This window comes from Rattus rattus, chromosome 15 (genome assembly GCF_011064425.1).
Source record: "Rattus rattus isolate New Zealand chromosome 15, Rrattus_CSIRO_v1, whole genome shotgun sequence".
NCBI classification, from domain to species: domain Eukaryota; kingdom Metazoa; phylum Chordata; class Mammalia; order Rodentia; family Muridae; genus Rattus; species Rattus rattus.
The window spans coordinates 3,881,026-3,904,082 of record NC_046168.1 but is presented as its reverse complement, the minus strand read 5'-3'; the positions used below and the strand labels follow the sequence as shown (position 1 = coordinate 3,904,082).

Below are 23,057 nucleotides of genomic sequence, written 5' to 3'. Positions count from 1 at the left end.
TCAGCTCAAAATAAAGTTGCAGCTGGTCTCTTTGAAACAGCTCTCTTCTTTTCACAATATGTTATTAGTTAGTGGGGTCTTTCAAGCCAATCACCTTCCTCAGACCAGTAACTTTATTTTTCATTTTTTGACCCTTCTGCTTATTCATCTACTTTTAATGTTATTACTAATTGTTTGATGTTTTTGTTTGAGAATTTATAGATTGTATTCTGATCATATTCAAGCCTTCACAGCCCCCCTAACTTATTATTCCAACTTTCATTCATGTGCAACCAGTAAAAACAAAATAAAACAAAAACCAACAAATAAAATTAAAAGAAATCTTTTCATTGTTATTGTTTATTTAACAACATTGTTATGGTTTTGGTTTTAACCAGTCTAATGCTACCCTTACACTCTTGGGAATGTGGCCACTAGCTGGATCATGGGTGACATATCAGAAGCTACATCCTTAAAAAAAAAATTGACTATTGTCCTTGCCCCATCCATTGCCAATTGCTCCACATCTGGGGTTAGGAACTGATGCCTATCTTCCTTTCCCTGCTGGGCCATTGTCTGTCTTGAGCCTGTTTGAGACTTGTGCATGCTGTTTATTTAGTAGTACATTTATTTATATCTAGCCTTGCTCTAAGCTCTTTCTGACTTTGGACAAGCAAATGTCAGATACCATCAGTGCCTAACAAAGAAAACTGCCACATCAGTGGATTTAGAATTGTTTAGGCTCTGGGGGTGAAAAGACTTCATCAGTCTTCCCACATGCATTTGGACCAGTTCATTCACAGAGAAATTTTTCATTTGTGAGTTTGGGATTCGTCTGTGTTTTTTTTTTAAAGCACATTTCCTCCCATAAAGACATAAAAATTTACAGGCAATTTCAAGGGACTGACACATCTCTGGAGTTGTTTAACAGATAGGCCTCGACCTTTCTTCATAAAAGGCAAAAGAAACTTGTTTTTGAAGATCAGAGTTTATAAAGAAGGAAGAGACTTTTGGAATGTGAAGGACATGTCTTTCTGTTCTAGGAAAAGAGATGGATGGTAAACAATTCATGGGCAGAAGAACAAGTGAAGGGCTCATATTCAGCCTATCTTCATACCTCCAAGTGATGAGAGAAAGGCAAAATACTAAAGCTGTATAAGATGAGAAGAGATATTCTACTTCAGTTAGAGGACTAGGTAAAGCAGTGCAGGTTGAAGCTGAGAGGGCATCCTCTAGGACCTGCTCAGAGTTGGGTTAGTGAGGATGAGTTGCTTTGACTGCTGACCCAGTTGTCACATCACTACACCTATTCATCCAGGCCTAACGTGGAATAGCAGTGTGAGTTTAAAATGGTCTGAAGTGCATGAGAACCTGACACTACATTTACTAATGGTGATGATTTACAGTGTCACGTCTAGTTGTGTTTTAGTCCCTGCAGCTCCATTTATATTCATCTTCTTAGCATAAGATCAGAGAAGAGGTTTGTAACTAGAACTTCAAGGTTTTTTTTTTCCATTTGTCTTTGGTTGGAATTTTTAAAGTGGCTTTTCTCTGAGGAACCTGAGGAGAATGTGCTTTTTATTAAGATTTTTGGGAAATAATTGCATTATTGGAACACAATCTTTTAAGGTCAGCACTTTGGATCCAATTACTAGCGAATGTAATGGATGGTTCCTCTGACTTGTCATTTCTGCTCTGTAGGCACTTAAAATAATCCTCTGTAACTTCTATGGCTAAAGGGGATATTATTGCTGGCAAATATATTTCTGGAATTGGATGTTTCATCCAAACAAAGAACACAAGAAACATGCCCACTGAAAATTAACCTTTCTGTAAAATCAAGAACAAAACAAACAAACAAACAACAACAACAACAACAACAACAACAACAACAACAACAAACTTTGTAGTACCTAGACACCCAGGGTGTTGTAAAATCTATGTGGAAACCTTTGGAAAATTGCCTTTTGGAAAACTATATGGAAATCTATTACCATAAAACATTCCTAAAATGTAAACATATATAAAAATAATTTGAATTGAGTGACTATTTAGTAGGTGACTAAACCCCAATTAGTAACATTGCCCTAAGTAGACATCTTATGACACCAAATAAAATCTCCAGTGCTAAGATTTGGTTACATTTTTTGAATCATTGGTAATACAGGTTGCATTAACCAAACCACCCCCAAAACACCACAGGCTATTGCCAAACAAAGAAAAATTGAATTGGTTCCCAACTACAAGCTTTAACCTGTTGACTAGCATTCAGGATGTTGGAAGATACTTCATCCATTATTGAAGGGGAAAACTCAATGACCTACAACAGTAAGCATGACTGTAAGATATATTGTTCCATTAGTGACATACATGTTTGGGAGTACTCACTTTTTAAGTTGGATTTTTGGCCCACTCTATGAGATAGAACCCATACCTGACATTGCTAAAGTGTCCAAGCATCTGAGAGTAGATAGTTCCTAATCCCAAAGGGAAAGCCTACTACTATTATTTACTATGAACATAGCAATAAATAACTCCTAGTGGTGTACTTCTATATCCATAGGCCAGAGCATCACTCAACTCTCAAAAGATGAGCTTTTCTTAGAGTAGATGATAATTAATATAAACCCACAGGTAGATAATATGCAGCACTTGAGAGACTTTGGATCAATCAGCTATAAATGTGATGTTTTTACCACATGCCCTTGAAGTCTCAGGTATCATCTTTGTGGAACAGGAGGTAGAGAGATTTTAAGAGCCAGAGATGGTCATCCAGGCACAACAGGGTTGATGCACATATGAACTCACAGAAAACTGTGGCAATATGCATAAGATCTACACATGTTAAATCAGACAAATTCCAACACAGAAAAGAGGAAGTGGACACAAAATCCCACCCTAACCAAGAAGCTCTGTACAATTTATATGTGTTGGGAAAGAATAAAAATGTTTTTTCCAGTGGACTCATTTACACAAAAGAGATACCGTGTGTATTTCCTGTGTATATCACCCACACTCGTCTACACAAAAAAGATGCCATATTTTGGGGCACACATTTGTATCATTTATTTTTGTATGGCTAGTTTTATTTTTAGTTAGTTTTGTGTGGTTTTCAGGGATTTCTTTTCTTTCTTTCTTTTTAATAGAGAGAAAGAGCACGAAGTTGCATGAATAGTGAGGTAGAAGGATTTGCTGGATATTGTGGAGGGGACAGAATATGATCAAATTTCATTTTTGAAAATTTTAAATTAGCAATAAACAAAATAACACAGTTAGCTGCAATCTTTGGTTTCACTTTTTTTTTCTCTGAGCCCTCCTTTGAGACCCTACACTTCTTTACTATTATTTTTGTGGATTCTGGCTTGTGGATGTCAGGTTTTCTTCTTGGGATTTGTCATTTCTGCTCTATACTGTATTTGACTAGGGCAAGTGGGTCATGCTAACCCATAGGATTATATGAGCTTAAGGGACTCATCTACACTAATAACTGAATATGAAACAATGAAGACACTCAACTAATTATCACAGTTCAATTTTTATCAAAAAGAAAGAAAGGAACAGAGAGGTATATGAAAGGGTAGATCAATCAATTACAGAAAAAAAATGTTGACACATCGCTCAGTTGTTTTTATAGTTAACCTAAAATGTTGGCTATGGAATAAACACTATGTTGACACAATATTTTTTCTCTTGAATCTGATCTTTTCAGTGAAGGAATACCTCCAAGAGAAATCTCTTCATTGTAAGTCTCAATGATTTATTTATTTAAAATTATTTTATTTTAAAGGGTTTATTCTTTAATGTGTAATGTCAGATATTTGTCGATTTAAATAACATTGAAGGTTAAGTGCTAAGAAAAATTTAACATTTCAGGAAAGCTCTGATTTGTGAGATGCAAAATAATGTTTTTTTCTTCTTACATACCTAATAATTGAAAGTGATGACTATATTCAGTTCTATGTCAAATGGAGTTGAAGGCAAAGGTAAAATGATTTGTTTATCAGATGGATGATTTTAACAATGGGAAAATTTACTGGGTTACCCAGGTAAGCGCTAAGCAATCACAAATGTCTTTAAGACTAGAAAAAGAAAAACAAAGCAGAGGTCCAAGTAATGTTTTATGAGAAAAACTAGACTCACTATCACTAAGCTGTAATCATGAGGGGGAGAAAAATAAGCCATAGACAAGAAAGACAAATTTCTACTAAAATCTTGAAAAGTTAGAGAAACAAATTATTTCCTGGAGCCCTCATAAATAATGAAAGGTCAGGGAACTCCTTGATTTTAGTATAGTGAGATATGTATTTAGAGCTGGAAAAGAAATCAGAGTGTGATTACGGAAGTTAATGGCTCAAGCAAGAATGAGGGGAAAACGTAGAAGAAAGAAGGGAGTGGGTTAACTGAAACAAGGATAAATGAGAAAACCTTATAGAAATGTACTATAGTTCTGTAATTATACTGTAAGCTAATTTAAAGAGGCATGCTTTATTTTTACCTATGAAAAGCAAGAGAATTTTTTATTTTTTTATATTTTAATGTTCTTCAAACAACTTAACGCATACTTACAATGAATTCTCTTTCCTCAATCAATGCCTTCCTTTTCTCATATCATTCTGAGTTTTTTAACCCCATCCTTTTCTACAATTTTCTTTCTAACATTCATGGATTTTCCTTTTGCTTTGTGACCCACTGAGCTTAACCAGGGCTGAGGTACATTTTAAACAGGAGTTCAAACTGAAGTATCTTAAATGGACTATGGTACTCCTACAAGAACAGGGGTATTAAATCTAGATGCTAAAAACAAGGTAAGTACATACTAAGTGGTTATTTAGGATTTCTCCAGAGGCACCCAAATGATACCAGCTGTTAACATTGCTCTTTTTTGTCCATCATAACTAGATAGCAAGAGATTAATATCAGGAGATAACCACACACGTTGGTTACTAGACAGAAAGAATTAATCTTAAATTTGCTAGGAAAGTCCCTCCCCACTGACATTCTTTCATAGAACTTCAGGCTGCTGTGTAGGCTGCTTGGGGAAAATCAAGACTCTGCATGCTACAATATTAGTTTGCCACACAACATAAGACCACTGGTGCAATAATGACATATCTGTTACAGAGGAAACCACTGGCTTCTTGATTAGAGTCCTGCTCCACAGTAAGCATTTTTATGGATGGCACAATAAATCTAGCCAAAAATATCATGTCTGGAAGGATCATAAGGCCTATGGAGGAACTTACTACTGTTATTTTGCTGAAGTGTCATGTCAAACTGTCTTCTAAATATTTATATTCTTACCAATAGATTTGTGCTGGTCTCATCCTTGGTCAGAGAAGCTATTTTTATAGTTTATAATGGTCATTCCAGAGATTTGTAATGGGTCAAAGGGTTGAGAATAATTAAATGTAAGTGCTCAGATGGAGAGGTTACCTCTATCTTCCTCCCCAACACAAATCTTAAGGAGCATCAGTGGAGACAGAGCAGAAAAAAATCTAACAAGCAGAGGATCAGAGAAGATCTGTGAATGCTGCCATGTGGACACAACATAGCTGTTGCACACATGAACTAACAAGCAGCTGTGGTTACCTGCACAAGATCAAGCCATTCAAACATTCAGTAGAGATGGGTGTGACATATATTTGTATGTCAAACTTTCACAGGCTAGAGTCATTTGAGAAAAGGACCATAATTGAGAAAATGTCAAATGCCTCAGTAAGATTGGGCCCAGAGACCTAGTGTAGAACCAAACAGAACCGGCAAAATACAAGCAAGCAAGCAAATGAAAGAAAGAAAAATCAGTGAAATGATTCCTCGTGCTTCCTCTGCTTTACTCATAGATTGGTGGCTTGTCCAATCACTATCAGATCTAGTCATATCAGTCACAGAGACCCACAACCAGACATTATGCAGAGTCAAAATTGGAAGTCTGCATCAGGTTCCTCTCTTGGAACTCCATGAATCCTGCAGAATGAGAGACAAGACTAAAAGAGGCTGAGGAGATGGAGGACATCAGGAGAGCATGGTCCACTGAATCAAATAAACAGGTCTCATATGGATTCACAGAGAATGAAATGGCAAGCTCAGGGCCTGTATGGGTCTTCTTCGTGTCCTCTGTGTGTATGTTATGGCTGTTAGCTTGGTATTTTCATTGGACTCCTAACAGTGGGAATGGAATTGTTTCTGACTCTTTTTTCTGCTCTTTGGACTCATTTCCTCTGGCTGGGTTGCTTTGTCCAGTTTCCATATGAGGATGTTTGCCTTATTTTATAGTATCCTTTTGTTGTTGTTGTTGTTGTTGGTTTTTGTTTTTGTTTTTGTTTTTTTTTTTTTGTTTTTGTTTTTGTTTTTTTTTTGCTTGTGGTCTCCTGGAGGCCTGCAATTTTCTCAAGGGAAACAGCAGAGGGAGTGGATCTTGTGGAGAGGGGAAGTTGGGGGCACTGAAAGAAGTGGAGGGAGAGGAAATTGTGGTCAGGATATATTGCATGAGAGAAGAGTCTCTTTTTAATAAAAACAAAAACTATGAAGAATAAAAGATCAGGCTCTAGGCAAGCCTGTAGAAAAGCTCTAGGCATTTTCTTAATTGGTTATTGAAGATTAAAGACTCAGCCCATGTGGCTGGTGTCACCCCTGGGCTGGTGGTTCTTGTTTTATAAAAAGTAGTCTGAGCAAGCCAGGTTGACTTAGTCTGTAAGCAGACTTCATAGCCTCCACATTAGCTCCTATCTCCTGGTTTCTCCTCAGTTTGGGTTCCTGTTCTGACTTCTTTCAATGATGGGTCATGGTGTGGAAATGTAAGACAAATAAAACCTTTCCTCCCTAAGTTGCTTTTGGTTACGGTGTTTTAACACTAAGACAATTGAAGAGGGCTGTGTTAGTTGATTGAGGACTACTGAGAGTAGATGGATGCTGCTAAAGAAAGAATCATTTTTATTTGTGAGTCTAGCCACTGGTAGCACGCCTGTACCTCAACTGATTGCTCTATATCTCCGTATCTCTAGGCAACTCTAAATGCTTTCCATGAATTATTAATTATTTTTTTGGTTTCAAAAGGGAAACATGGGATTCTGAGGTTCCCGGGGAGAAATACTGTATTTTGAATATGGTAAAAATACATTGTATACATGTATGATTTTCACAAAGAATAAATGAAAATGTTATATAATAGACAGCTAAATAGATTGGATTGTTCCAGCCATCGTGTGGCAAACCAGAAGATCAGTAATAGGAAACTATCACAACAAGCAATAATTATATCCTATTTGTATAAAGCTTGTTTCTTGATGAGTAATTCATATTCCGCTATAGATCTACTGTCACACATTGTCAAATACTGGATACTGAGGTGTACCCAGTATTCTCTATCTCGTGGATTCATAGATGAAGCATTGATACAGGGATAAGTATGGCAGACACAGAGGGAAAGAAGTTTGAACCCAGAACAGTGGAAATAGAAGGGAATGACTATATTATAAACACATGTCAAGTTAAGGCCCTTAGAATTTGCTTATTGATAGAATGGGACACAGGGAACAGACAGATAAAACATGAATTTAATTTTAATGTTTTATTTATTTTATATACATTGCTATTTTTCTAGCATGTATGCCTCAGTACCAGGTGCATACAGCACCCACAGAGGCCAGAAAATGGTAACGGTTCCTTAAGAACTGGAGTTATAAACTGGGCTTGGCTAGCACGAATCAATTACTAATTAAGAAAATGCCTTACAACTGTACCTTGTGGAAGCATTTTAACAATTGAGGTTCTCTCCTTTCACAGAACACTAGTTTGTGTGTTAAGTTGACTTAAGACTAACCAGCACACTATTTTAACCCAGCTTCAGGGATCACACATTCATGAACAGAGGGATCACACATGCATATGTGCACACAGACACATATTTATAGAAAAGAGCATATTGACATATTTATATGGAAACATAACTGGTATGCATGAATAAAAGCAACCAAGCAGTGTGATTAATAAAATGGTGCAAAATGCATAGCAATAACATATAAGTGTAGAGATTTAATGAAGAGGCTACATATACTCAAATATATAGCATGCATATATATGTCAAAGAAATCTCCTAGTTGAAAAATGCAAAATATCTTTGGACTTTGTAAAAATTCTTTTGGTGACCACTGAGAACCACTGCTATTCATACATTAAAAATTCTAGTACTATTTCTTTATCCCTGCACATTGGAATTTTAAACTGAAGGCAGGTGAAAATCCTTGGTGTTCATAGTGATAGTCTGCTATCAGGAAAGGTGAGAGTCATCAGTAGGAAGTCAGCAGCCTTTGTTCCAGGCAGATGGGAAGACCATTCCTTTTCTAGTTGAAGTGCCTTCAAGATAGCTTGACTGGCACCATTTTCTGTCAGGGTATCTCTGCAGCACTTCTCCCAGAAAATAACTCTACCCTCCCTCAGGGTAGAATACAAATCCACTGGCTTGAAGTTTTTAGGCAAATGTCTAGACTCAGAAGTGCCTAATTAACTTTGTTTTCTTGGTATCTCTGTGCCTGGAGGACCAGAAACAGAAGCAATTCTGCAGACCAAAAACTAATTTCCTAGCTTAGTAATTAGAGCTACTGCCGTGGTACCCCACCCCAACAGCCACTGGGCCGGAACAAACTGACGACACAGCAGTCTTAAGAATCCTTGTCCATTGGTTTCTGCAAAGGATAAAATGTAAAATGAAAATGAGAAGCAGATGCACCAGTAAGCATTTCAGCTCTACTAGAAATCAAAGAAATCTGCTTATAAGCATAGAATATTGAATATAATGATGATAGTAAATTACGATAGATGTTAATGACACTTATTTAGTTTATTTTGAAGCTATTCACCGAGTCCCTCCTACATTGTTCTGCTCTTAGTTCTTGGGGATATTGCACTGTAATAAGGGAACAAAGCAGCAAACAGGTACCTAGTGGAAAGATAAATGCTAACATGAAAATCCAAGCAGAGAAGAGAGACATAAAATATCAAAGGCATCGATGTTTTAATAAAAACCAGCAAAATAGAAGCTATGAAATAGCATCCCAGGCATAAGGAAAAAATACCACAGAATCATGAAATTATCCAAAGCAGACAAAGCAGTGTGGTTATAGGAGTAGCTTTGGAGGGATGGTGTATGGGCAAGAAGAACAAGAAGCTGAAAGGTTAGCAAGCAAATGGAAGGTCAGATATGTAAGGCTCACATCCCATGATACTCCATAGTAGGAACTTTGGCTTTTATGCTGAGTAACAGAAGGCAAGTCAGAATACTGAGCAGAGTATAACTTAAGTAGACTTACATTTTTATCATGTGATTATCATATTTGTGCTTAGAAAGCTTATGCCCAGGGAAGGAACAAAAGGAAGGAGAGGAATATAGTGGAACACAGTGTAGCATGTGTCCTTGTGGTATTGAAAGACCCTCAGAAAGAATGGGGATCTTGCAGTATTGTAGGGCATCTTTTGGAAATATACGCAAGAGTGGTGTAGCTGGGTCTTCAGGTAGATTTATTTCCAATTTTCTGAGAAATACCAGATTTATTTCCACAGTGGTTTGATCAGTATGCAATCCTGCCAGTAATGGAGGAGTGTTCCTCATGTGATGTCATCTGAGTTTTAATCTTAGCCATACTGATTGAGGTAAGGGGAAATCTCAGAGTCCTTTTGATTTGCAGTTCCCAGATGACTAAGGATTTTAAACATTTCTGTAAGTGCTTCTCGGCCATTCAAGATTCTTCTGTTGTGAATTCTCTGTTTAGTTCTGTACCCCATTTTAAAAATTGAGTTAGTTGGTTTATTGGTGGTTAGCTTCTTGTGTTCTTTACATATTTTGGCTATTGGCTGTCTATTGGATGTGGGTTAGTGAAGATTTTTTCCAGTTCGTAGGTGGCCTAATTGTGGTATTGACTGTGTCTTTTGCCCTACAGAATCTTTTCAGATTCATAAAGTCCCTTTTATCAATTGTTTCTCTTAGAGCCTGCACCATTGGAGTTCTGTTCAGGAAATTTCTGCTATGCCAATGAGTTGAAGGCTCTTTCCAACCTTCTCTTCTATTTGATTCAGTGTATCTGGTTTTATGTGGAAGTCCTTGAGCCACTTGGACTTGAACTTTATGCAAGGTGATAAATATGGATCCATTCTCATTTTTCTACATACAGACTACCAGTTAGATCAGCAACACTTATTGAAGACGCTTTCTTTTTCCATTGTGTGTTTTTTGGATTATTTGTCAAAGATACAGTGTCTATACACATGGAAGTGTATTCCTGGGTCTTAATTCTATCCCATTGATCAACCTGTCTGTCTCTGTACCAATACTATGTGGTTTTTTTATCACTATTGCTTTTTAGTACAGCTTGAGGTCAAGAATGGTGATTCCCTCACAAGTTCTTTTATTGTTATGAATTGTTTTCACTATGCTGAGTTTTTGTTTGTTCATATGAAATTGAGAATTGGTCTTTCCATGTCTGGGAAGAATTGTGTTGGAATTCCGATGGGGATTGCATGGAATCTGTAGATTGTTTTTGGTAGGATGGCCATTTTTACTATGCTACTCCTATCAATCCAGGAGCTTGGCAGAACTTTCCATCTTTTGGGGTCTTCGTTGATTTTTTTATTAAAAGAGTTAAAAGTCTTGCCATACAGATATTTCAGTTGTGTGGATAGAGTTACAGCAAGATATTTGATAATATTTGTGACTATCATGAAGGGTGTTGTTTTGCTATTTTTTTCTCAGCCCATTGATCATTTGTATAAAGGAAGGGTACTGATTTGTTTGAGTTAAATTTATATCCAGCAACACTGGTGAAGTTGTTTACCAGCTGTAGAAGCTCTCTGGTAGAATTTCTGTGTTCACTTATGTATACTATCATATCATCCACAAATAGTGATACCTTGACTTCTTCTTTTCCAATTTGTATCCCGCTGATCGCTGTTTGTTTTCTTATTGTTCTAGCTAGAACTTTGAATACTATTTTGAATAGATATAGAATGGGAAACCTTGGTTTGTCCCTGATTTTACTGGGATGGCTTCAAGTATCTCTCTATTTAATACATTATTGGTTGGTGGTTTGCTGTATATTTTATTTATTATGTTTAAGTTTGGGCCTTGTATTCTTGAACTTGCCAATACTTTTAACATGAAGGGGTGTTGTATTTTTGTCAAGTGCTTTTTCAGCATCTAATGAGATGATCGTGTGATTTGTTTCTTTCACTTTGCTTATATAGTGGATTGTGTTAGTGGATTTTCATATATTGAACCATCTCTGAATCCCTGAGTTGAAGCCTACTTGATTGTGGTGAGTGATGGTTTTGATGTGGTTTTAGATTTGATTTGCTAGGATTTTATTGTTTTCTTGCATTTATATTCATTAGTGAGATTGGTCTGAAGTTCTCTTTTGTTGAGTCTTAGTGTGGTTTAAGTATCAGAGTAACTGTGTCTTCATAGAATGAATTAGTGTTCCTTTTGTTTCTATATGCCCCACTATGTTCTTAGAAGCCTTATTTGTAATAGCCAGAAGTTGGAAATAACCCAGATGTCCCTCAAATGAAGAATGGCTACACAAAATGTGGTTCATTTACACAATTGAATACTATTCAGCTATTAATAATTAGGATCTCATGAGTTTTACTGGCAAATGGATGTTATTAGAAAATATCATCCTGAGTGAACTAACCCAGACCCAAAAGGATATGCGTGGTATGTACTCACTGATAAGTGGATATTAGCCAAAAAGTACAGAATACCTAGGATACAACCCACAGAGCTTGAGAAGTTTAGCAAGCAGAAAAGCCCAAGTGAGGATGCTTCAATCCTACTTAGAAGGGGTAAGAAAATAATCATAAGAGGCAGAGAGTGGGAGTGAACTGGGTTGAAAGCAGGGAGCCAGAGGAGAAAGGGGGAACATGATCAAGTACGGGAGACAACAGGAGAGAAGCCCAGTGGGCCAAGAAAATAAATGGAAAAATGGAAATAAGAAGCATGTAGGAGGGTTGGGATGTGGGCTGACCTCCTAGAAAGTACCAGAGACCTGGGAGGTGAGAGACTTTCAGGGCTCAATGAGAGTGACCATAGATGAAATGCCCAATAGTGCAGAGAGGGGACTCAAAGAATCCACCTCCAGGAGATAGATGGGGCCTCAAGTGGAAAAATGGTGTTACCAACTCACAGTCAAACTTTCTGACCCAGAATTGCTCTTGTCTAAAAGGACTATAGGGACAAAAATAGAGAAGAAACTGGGGAAAGGGGGTCCAGTGACTGGCCGAATCTATAATCTATCTCATGGAAATGCATGAAAGCCTGACTCTACTACTGTTGCTATGCTGTGCTTACATACAGGAGCCTAGCAGACTGTCCTCTGAGAAGTTATACCAGCATCTGATTGAGAAAGATGCAAATACTCACAGCCAACCATTAGACCGAAGTCAAGAATGCCTATGGAAGAAGCTGAAGAGAAGAGAGACCCCATAGGAAAACCAGCAGTATCAACTAACCCAGGGAGACCCCTAGAAGCTCGCAGACACTGAGCCACCAACCAGACAATAAACAGAAGTTGTTCCAAGGTCCCTGATGCATATATAGCAGAGGACTGCCTGGTCAAGCCTCAGTGCGAGAAGAGGAACCTAATCCTGAAGAGACTTGAAGTCCTAGGGAGGAGGGGAAGTTTGGTGGGTGTCTCTGAGAGGTGAGAGGGGGAATAGGATAAGGAACTGTGGGAAGGTGGATGTGGAGTGGGGAATGTTAGATTGTAAATAAATGAAATAATTATAATAAAATAAAATAAAATAAAATAAAAAGAAAGGAGATGAGTTGGGTTTGTTCCAAGATTCCAGGAGTGATATGTTTGTTCTTCGCTTGAATGAGACAGGTGGCAATTAGGATCATAGGAGATAACTAAATTGCATATAGATTTTCAGGTAGATTAACTGGTGCAGTGTGTAAGGCTTCGATAAAATAGAGATAAACTTTAAAAGTAGAAATGTGGATGTTTCATTTATTTATTTATTTTTTTCTTTTTACCTTTTTTTTCTTAGCATTTTTTTATCTTTATTAATTTAGTATTTCTTATTTACATTTTGATTGTTATTCCTTCCTGGTTTCCGGACCAACATCCCCTAGCCCTCCCCTCCCTTTCTCTATGAGTGTTCCTGCCCCATCCTCCCCCATTACCGCCCTCGCCCCTAACAATCACGCTCACTGGGGATTCAGTCTTGGCAAGACCAAGGGCTTCCCCTTCCACTGGTGTTCTTATTAGGCTATTCATTGCTACCTATGCAGTTGGAGCCCAGGGTCAGTCCATGTATAGACTTTGGGTAGTAGCTTAGTCCCTGGAAGCTCTGGTTGGTTGGCATTTTTGTTCATATGGGGTCTCAAACCCCTTCAGTTCTTTCAGTCCTTTCTCAGATTCCTTCAACGAAGGTCCCATTCTCGGTTCAGTGGATTGCTGCTGGCATTCGCCTATGTATTTGCTGTATTATGGGTGTGTCTCTCAGGAGAGATCTACATCCGGTTCCTGTCAACCTGCACTTCTTTGCTTCATCCATCTTATCTAGTTTGGTGGCTGTATATGTATGGGCCACATGTGGGGCAGGCTCTGAATGGGTGTTCCTTCTGCCTCTGTTCTAAACTTTGCCTCCCTATTCCCTCCCAAGGGTATTCTTGTTCTCCTTTAAAGAAGGAGTGAAGCATTCGCATTTTGGTCATCCTTCTTGAGTTCCATGTGTTCTGTGCATCTAGGGTAATTGGAGCATTTGGGCTAATATTCACTTATCAATGAGTGCATACCATGTGTGTTTTTCTGTGATTGGGTTACCTCACTCAGGATGATATTTTCCAGTTCTATCCATTTGCCTATGATCTTCATGAAGTGATTGTTTTTGATAGCTGGGTAATATTCAATTGTGTAGATGTACCACATTTTCTGTATTCATTCCTCTGTTGAAGGGCATCCGGGTTCTTTCCAGCTTCTGGCTATTATAAAGAAGGCTTCTATGAACATAGTGGAGCATGTGTCTTTGTTATATGTTGGGGCATCTTTTGGCTATATGCCCAAGAGAGTTATGTTTCATTGATTAAATGAGAGTTCTACAGGATATGCTCTAGAGAAATTATAAAGCAGGCTTTGTTTTGGACATTTAAAGAAAAAGAAAATGCCAAGTAGGAGGTAGCACAAGTGATGCACAGTTCAATGGAGAAGGTCAAGCTGGAGGAAGATCTGTGATTCATACACATAGAGGTAATGATGACAAGTAACTAGGTTCTATGTTCAGTCTGCTTAAGTTAGGCTCAAACTACAGAGTGTCAGGCTATTGCCACAGTATTTAAGATCTGAACAAATTAAGAACCTGAAAAATAATATAAGGCAAATAGTCAGTGTCTTCAAAAAATTAATGACATCTTGAAAGAGAAATGAAATTATTCATTAAATCAGTTAAAAAACCTAACATTCAATATGTAGATGGTATTTAGAACCTGAAGACAGTAAAATATTTTTAGGAACAATAAGAGACTTTTTTTAATGTGCTGGTATCTAGGGATCTATGCAAATAGTATAGATTTTGTTGTATTTTTGAAAATAATATAAACATATATGTGCATTTATGTATATATGTAAATGCAAATACATAGAAATTATGCAGACTGTATATTTGGTTAACTGAAAAATAAAAGCAATGCAAATATGGTGATAATATGGCTTAAATAGTCTTTTAAAATATTTCCAAATATTTGTGTGACAGACTCAGAGACAGATAGATCTCTGATAGTTAGACAGACAGAGAAACAAGGTGGATTACTGTACATTAATATACATTCTCTACCTCAGACAAAGTCTTGTTTCCTATAGCAGGGAAGTCTACATCAGAACTTTTAAATTTCCCAAAGAAAGACTCCTATGGTGGGAACCAAAAACTCTTTCAATGTCTAGATTATACCACCCCCTGTGATAGGCCAAATAAACCCTAATTCCAAGTGAGATTTAAAAAACCATAGGAACGTAGGAAAGTCACAACATTCAGGCCAGTCTCGGCCATCACACCTTCCCATTTGGGGAGTCTGTTTCTTCATGAGTATCTCTCCTTCATTCCCTCCCTGTTTCTCTCCTTCCCTCCTTCCTCTTGCCCACTCCATATACTCTATGGACATATGTATGTTTAATTTTGCATCAATAAAAATTGGCCTGACCAAGTGCTGAGACTTCACTTTTCCTGCTTTTCAAATAAACAAGGAGAAAAAAAACGAATTAAGTGCTGCAAGTTTAGATGACTTAATCCTCACAGCAAATCTTACAGCTATAAAGGATGGCTCCCCAGGGCATAGAAGCCTTCTAACCCACTTCTTCTACTTTATTGTATGTAGATTTCTACGACAGTAAAGTCCATTCCAACATGTAACCTACTTGTAAGCAGGTGTTTTAATTTGTTTGTTTCTGGATGCCTACCAGGTAGGGGTACCCTATTTTAAGTTGCTCAATAAATATTCAAAAGTTTCAAAAGAAGCAAAAACACTATTCAAGAGAATAGAGACATTTGTAGGCGCTTTGCACACCACCTACTGATTTGCAGTACTTTCAGGCATAGTATTAGGTAGAATGCAGACCGCTGTGGCATATTTTATACCATTTATTTGTACCATTCATGTACAGCATTTCCAATGCTACAGTATAACCTCCATTATTTTTGTGCTTTAAGTAAGTGATTAACCAAATTCATACAGCTAGAGACAGATGGAAAGAAGTTCAGCATGTTTTGATGTCTTGGTTTTTTTTTCCACTTTTACATCTTAAATAGTTCTGATAATACCCTGCCCTTTTGCAAATTCAATTCAGAAAGTCCTTCTTTAGAACCAGTGCTTAGATATGGGAGTGATTCTAAAGAAATCCTTTAATGCCACATAATATTACTTCCTATAAATTTCACACTGATTCTTTCTTGTTATGAAGTCTCTGCTGCAGGTTATGCTATGTGTTGGGAGTCAGGAAGCACCACATAAACCAAATGAACAGGCTTTTTAGAAAACCCATGTTCTGGAGTTCTGAAGGTAAGATGTTGGCAGTACTACCTCTGGTTCACAAGACAAAGGATTATCAGCTGGCCTTTAAGCTGATCGGTCTTAAGTGAGATAACAGAGCATGAGCTATGAAAATTACTTCTAGGAAGTAGAATCTGAGAACCTGAACTTAATTTCACCTTATGAATGAAATGGAGACCAAGTACACAATGGCTACAGTTATGTTAAGAGCAGGCCTCAACACTACATGGACAGTGTAAGTGAATGATACGCAGTAAGCTACAATGGTCTGCAGTCTGTCCAATAATGCTGGAGGATCAGAAACAGAGAAATTATTTGACCATTATCATCAGTCTGGTTGAGATCCTCTAGCATATGTCCTAGTTTAAAAATAGTTGTTTTCATGACATAGACTAGACAGGTCTACAAAGGGCAGAAAAGAGAGGTCAACTGCCTCTTAAAAGGTTGATTCTGCAGAACAGAAATGCCAACACAACCAGAAATACAGACTCTTCTGGGCAGTGCTTAGTATAGTATTTTCAGAACACAGTGCAAAGCATGAGGGTCTTTGTCCAAAATGTAGAAAAGGGGTGTCATTTAAAGTGTTAAAATGGAGACACTTTGTATTATGCAGTTTCTTTCTCATATTCTCTAAGTGTTTTTCCCTATTGTTTAAGGTCATTATAAGGAAAAATGATTAAAAACTAGCAATATGAAATGTTCTATTTAATTTCAAAAGTGGTAGTTTAAATGCAAATATCAGAGCACTTATTTCATATCCAGATTCATAACGTTATATAATTTGCTTTCTTGAATGCCTCTGTCATGTAATCTGCAGAGGCAAACATAAGGAAGATTGAAAAATGCTTTAAGTAGCCTGGTCTTATGGCAGGTGCCAGGTCTCAAGATGCAGGCTGCAAAGGCAGGCCAGTATGGAGTGAGACAATATTTCAAATCAAAAGAAAACACAATTCTGAAAACTGAAATATAATTCCTTACAACCCAAAGCTGAAGTGGTCCCAAAGAAATTTTCTGAGTCACAAAAAATACTCATGATCTGAGGTGCAGGAATACTTACTTGCACATATTCCAAAAGCCCATGCCTGTGTCCGGGGTCTTGCTCCCCAGATGAGGCATTATTTTGTTCTTCAGATTCCCAAACTGTTAATTTCCTACTCTCCTTCAGTCAGCTTGAGACTGAGTTGTGGTTTTCTAGTGGAGGCCAAGTTTAAAAGAAGTTGAATCAAACATGTCTTCTTTCCACAGATCTACTGCTCCAAACTATAGTTAAACCAGCAAATCCTAAGGATGTTGACACTAACAGTCTAGGTCTTATCACCTACACTATGCATAATGTTGATATTTAAGGTAAGTAACCACTGGGTCACCCATCAACAAATTCTGTCAGTCCAGGGTTGTAATAGAAGGGAAACAATGATGTTATGGTTATCCAGTAGGATGTTGCCCGTGGCAGCACTCAGGCCCTTGCCAAGAGGAGTTCATAGTACACCTACGGTTAGAGAGCAGAGCTCTAAAATCCGTTTTTGGGCGAATCTGAAGAAGGGAAGTTTGTGGAGTAGGCTTCAGTCCCTCCATGGTCTATTGTCTCACCAATTTCATTTAGAAAACACTAAGTCAAAGGCAAAAGTGTTATAAATTTATAGTACCCATTAATATACTACCCATTCATGACAGAACCATTTTCTTTAATCTCACTGGAAGATGAAGCTTACAATAGGGTCATATTAATAATCCAACAAAGTCCAACTAAATTAAATGGTCCAAAAAAGGCAATTGTGACAGCATGGAAAGCAGAAGCTATTGTTCACCTAATTTCAAACTGTTACTCACCGCTAGATCATGCAATGCTCAGTTGTATGTAAGTTAATGTGGACAATAAAATCCTGTATTTACAGACATTACCTCAAAGTTTTATTGGTTTAAGGAGTCATTCTGACTGATAAAAATATTTGAAACATGAGAGTTATATAATTTTGTGTTCAGGCTTTCTCAAATATTTCCTATAAAAGAATTGAAAATCATGAATTCCCACCTTCTCCATTAAGTTAGGGTACCTATTTCTATGATGCAACATTATGATCAACAGCAAGTTGAGGTTGGAAAGGATTTACTTAGCTTATACTTCCACATCATATTCCCTCATTGAAAGAATTTAGCATAAGAACACAAACAGGAAAGCTAGATGCAGGAGCCACAAAGGAGTGTTGCTTATTGGCTTGCTCGTCATGCCTTGCTCTGTTTTCCTTATAAAATCCAGAACATCAGCCCATGAATGGCGCCACTCGCTGTGGGCTTGACTTCCCCCATTACTCACTAATTTAAAAGATGCCTTCCAGCTGGATCTTATGGAGACTTTTTTTTTCAATTGGAGTTCCCACCTTTCAGATCACCCCAGCTTATGTGTATCTGACAAATGAGCCAAGACCCCTACCCTGGGAGTACATTGGAAGGTGGAATTTCCTGACCATCTCTGACTTATCACTGTTCTGTGACGATGGGGAGCATGGCAGCATGAAGGCAGGCATGGTTTAGGAGAAGGAGGTGAGAGTTCTACACTTGGCTCTTCAGGCAACAGAATCAGAGACACTGGGCTTGGCTTAGCCACCACTGGTGCTGGTGACATACTTTCTCCAAAAAGGCCACATGTCATAACCCTTTGAAATGAACAGAATTTTAATCTATCAGCCTATAGGGACCATTCTTCAAATCACCACAATCTCCCACAAGCAGACATCTGTTGTATTCCTCATTCTCTAGATCACTTCAAATCTTTATGTGACTCTTTTATGTTTTGTCATTTTGTACCCCATCTCTAACATAACTGTAGCATTTAACAATGCATATTCATATGTATCATGGATCACATATTTGTGTTAGAATGGTTCGCTGTTCATTGAATATTCCATTTTTAGATAAACAGTATTTTGTGTTTTATCCTGTTGGAATGCTGTATCTTGTACAGCTTCCAAGCAGTTTATATGGTGCATCCCAGATAAGACTGAATGACTTCCTCTTCTCAGTGATTTATACTTTCTTTAAATGTTATTGCCCATTTATTTGGGCTTTTATATGAAGATGTGTATATGTATGTATGTAAGGAGAATAAAACACAACACCAAACAGCCAAGCTATGTAAGAATATCAGAACTTTTTCACTTTATTGAAATGGCCTCATAGTTTTCTCTTCTAAATAACTGCATAGTTGCTTTTTCTAGCATCAATAGTGTATCAAGAGTAGTAACAAACTGTTAGAAAAAAAAGTAATTTCTCTGCTTGTATTACTGCGAAATAAGGTAGTTTAATTCATGGATCTATCTAGCAAATTTTTCAGTAGCTTTTCATTCACTTGTTCCTGAGATTTCCATGGAGAAATGACTCTACTAGTTGCAAGAGGATATAAGCAAATGTCAGCTATAGACTTGTGCTTGAACTCTTTGAATGGGATTAGAGAGTCTTTATCTCAAGGATGGAGAAAAGCCAACTTCATACTACTTCCTAAATTATTTATCATCATAAAAACAGAAATTGAAGAATAAAACTTACAGACCTTAAAAAGAATTTTAAAGTTTAACATTTAATAATTTAACCACGAAAGTTCAACTTAGTATAAATGTGCTTTTCTTTACTCAACACTGATTTTTCTTAATATTAAGTCATAATGTCCCATCACTTCTGGGGCCTTATAAAGTAGTCAACACACATATTAACATAACTCACAATAAATATGACAGATTATCACACTATGTGGGAGGATCGCAGAGAAGGACCTGTATCATTACAAATGTCCAAAATTAGTGGAAAGTTCAGATGGTTATGAAGCAATCTCCAAGAAAGTCTGTTCACCCAGCACCCTGCTGGCATAGCATCATGACTTCTGATTTGACTCTCTTCTGCTGTACCTGGAAGCATCAGTTCACCAAATCCCTACAGTTATCATTAGAAGGATACAAATAGCAGACATACATTTGCCTACCTTTACTTGTCTGGTTAGCTTGACTAATAGCATGAAGAAAATAAGACAAATTGTTATTAATGCATCACTATGTTCCAAGGCACAGCATTCAGTCTGTAAAGCATTGTATCTAACCTCCACGAGGTTGGTAACAGAATAAATCATAAGCTTCTAAGAGTTATAGGTTGATTTCTATGAAAGTTAATCTTTTTTGTTTTGTTTTATTAAACACAGTGAGGCAAAAGAAGGATATGGTTTGGTTCAATCATTAAGAACTTCATTAAACCAAGCTACTAAAAACGGCCGAAGAGTAAGGTGAAGTACTCCAACAGTATTCATGATATGCCACAGTCACAGGAATGAGATTGATTTTATGCTACTGCAGCTGCTTAGTTGATGGTCTTTCTGACTGTTGTACAGTTATGAGAGCCAACTAATTCTATGTCCACTAAGCCAGTTTGCCATCCATGTTGTTAACCCAAAACTCAGGACCTCCAAATAGCTGGTAAGCAAGCCCAGTACTTATTTAACCCCTGTCAGGCACCTGTTACGCTTTGTAACATAGAAAGTGCACAGACTTTTATTGTATGATAAGGATCCCAGAGTGGAAGGGGTCCTACAACACCATCTTTCCTGGTGATGACTAAATTCAATAACTAATTATTTGAGGCAGATTGACTGTTACCCCTTCTGAGTGCTTCCAATGTCACAATTCCCATACTTTCCTTATAAGTTTTGCAATGTTCCTGCAAAGAAAAACTAGAAAAACTTTTATTAGTAGACGTTAAGACATATTCATTTGTCCCTAGATTTATGAGTATGACATCCTACCCAAATTTGATCCACAGATATTTTTGATTTTGTTGCTTGCAAGAGAATGTATTTCAACTCTTTTTATAAATGTCAGAAGGTTTCACATACCCACTTGCATGCATATGTATATATTTAGAGATGGATGGATAGATTCAAATTTTAGCATCTCTTAAATAAGTTTTTGGATAAATTCAAGTAAGTTTAAGAATCTTGACAGATGGAATTTACATTCCTGGATGGCAATCAACTCTTCAGAACTAAAGGGTACATTCTACTTTAGCCTGAGGAAGGTTCCTCCTCAACACAACTCTCTTGTCCTGGTGCTGAGACAGTATCAAGTGTCATGTTAAGGTAACATCATGCTAGGACACCTTTTGTCTTATAATAAATATATTGTGGATTCATATATAAATAATGTGTATATTATATAATGTGTATGTATCGTACCTATGATAAATAACATACTTGGATGCTAGTAACACTAGTATTTATTCTATGACATGGCTTAAGAACTTATATTGTACCAGCTATGGACTATGAAGGAAAGGTCCTGATCCTGTAAGAATAATACATACATTCAGGATCCTTATTTCTATCACCAATGATATGCAAAGCTCACTAAAGGAACACAGAACTATTGCTTAAAATGGGAGAATTGGAGGCTTCACAGAAGAGGTGATATTTCAATAAGACCATTGAATAAGATGAGAAAGAACATTTTGTGTACACAAAAGGTTAAATATAGAGACAAATTTGGAACCAGTTATTCACTGTTCTTTTGTAGAACAATGAAGGAAATATTGAACAGTGATGTGTTGCCATCCGATGTCTTGTTTAACAAGTTGTGAATCACTATTAGTAATTATCAGAGTAATTATTTTTACTAATTGCTGAAATTCCTATGATTGAATATGAATTGAATATATCTTACTGTGGTGTCCAAGGATTGATTTTCCCCTAAATGTTATTTTGTGCTTAAAGGTATTCATTTAAATAAACTTCCTTCAACATAATCTAATTTTATTTAACATTTTTCAGGGTATACCTACTTTTAGTGCTTTAAATATTGTTGAGTACCCTCTGTTCTGTGTAACAAAAAGTCTCATTGGTTTTCCTATGTTATGGTCCTAATGTCTCAGATTATAGTTTTAGTAATCTTTGGCCACAGTGTGAAATCCAGGAAAATTTAAGTTCCCTAGAGTAGACTTATTATGAATGGAAAAGACTGAGTAGTGTGCTTGGCACTAACAGAAAATTAATGTTGGTTCTAGAATATTTATGGTACAAATGCACCTCTTCTCCAATAACATTCAGATCTAAATGATCTCTTAAATCATATCACCCCAGCCCTTTGACTAAGGTCAACTGTCTAAATCATCTCTATTATCTTTTGACTCGGCTTAGTAACATTTCAGAGAACCCTTATTTTATGGATTTATTAAATTCATTAACAGCAAGTGAGAAATGCCAGGTATTGTGGAAACATATAACCAAAGATGACCTGTGTGAGAAAGTTTCAGAAAGACTTTAAAAAGAAACAGTGATACTGAGAAGAAGCCATATGGATCAGTGCTTTCAAAATTAAGACAGAGAGAAAAGTATTCCAATCAGAAAGAACTATATCAGAACCCTGGTTTAAAAGAGAAATCAACACTTCCATAGATTTTTTTTAATCATTAAATGAAATCTTCCAAAAACAGTTCATGGGAGTAGCTAAAATCAGGACTAGAGCATACATAAATGACTTTTAAGAACCAATGAGGTTTGACTGTGTGAGCAGTGTTATTTTTTATGTGCTATACTAATAGTTGAAGGATCATTAGTAGAGTAACTGCATATAGTAATTCTGCCAGTCCCCTTCAGACAAAAATAAAAAAAATTAAAAATTAAAAAATTAAAAAAAAATAAAGAACCAATGAGGAATAAATAAACATGACAAAAGAATTTAAGTATGTCATAGCTCCAATTGTGTTCTATTGCTAGCATATGTTTTTATACTTTATATTTGGAACTTTTTAATTGCTGTGATAAATTATTATGACTAAGGAAACTTGTGGAAGAGTTTGTAGGGGGACTACAGTTCAGAGGGTGAGTCGAGTCAATAACTACCGTGGTGGGGAATGTGGCACTATGCTGATAGACATAATATGCTGCTGGAACAGAAAATAAGAGTTTATATATTATTCACAGAGGAGAGAAAGAGAGAGAGAGAGAGAGAGAGAGAGAGAGAGAGAGAGAGAGAACTGTAAGCAAGTGTTCAACTAAATGCTTTCATTGATT

The 23,057-nt window shown here is 36.9% G+C and overlaps 1 pseudogene; it reads left to right on the top strand.

Annotated features, from left to right (window-relative positions):
- The first annotated feature begins 22,505 nt into the window (after positions 1-22,505).
- On the top strand, positions 22,506-22,646 carry LOC116885026 (annotated as a pseudogene).
- Positions 22,647-23,057: the final 411 nt, after the last annotated feature.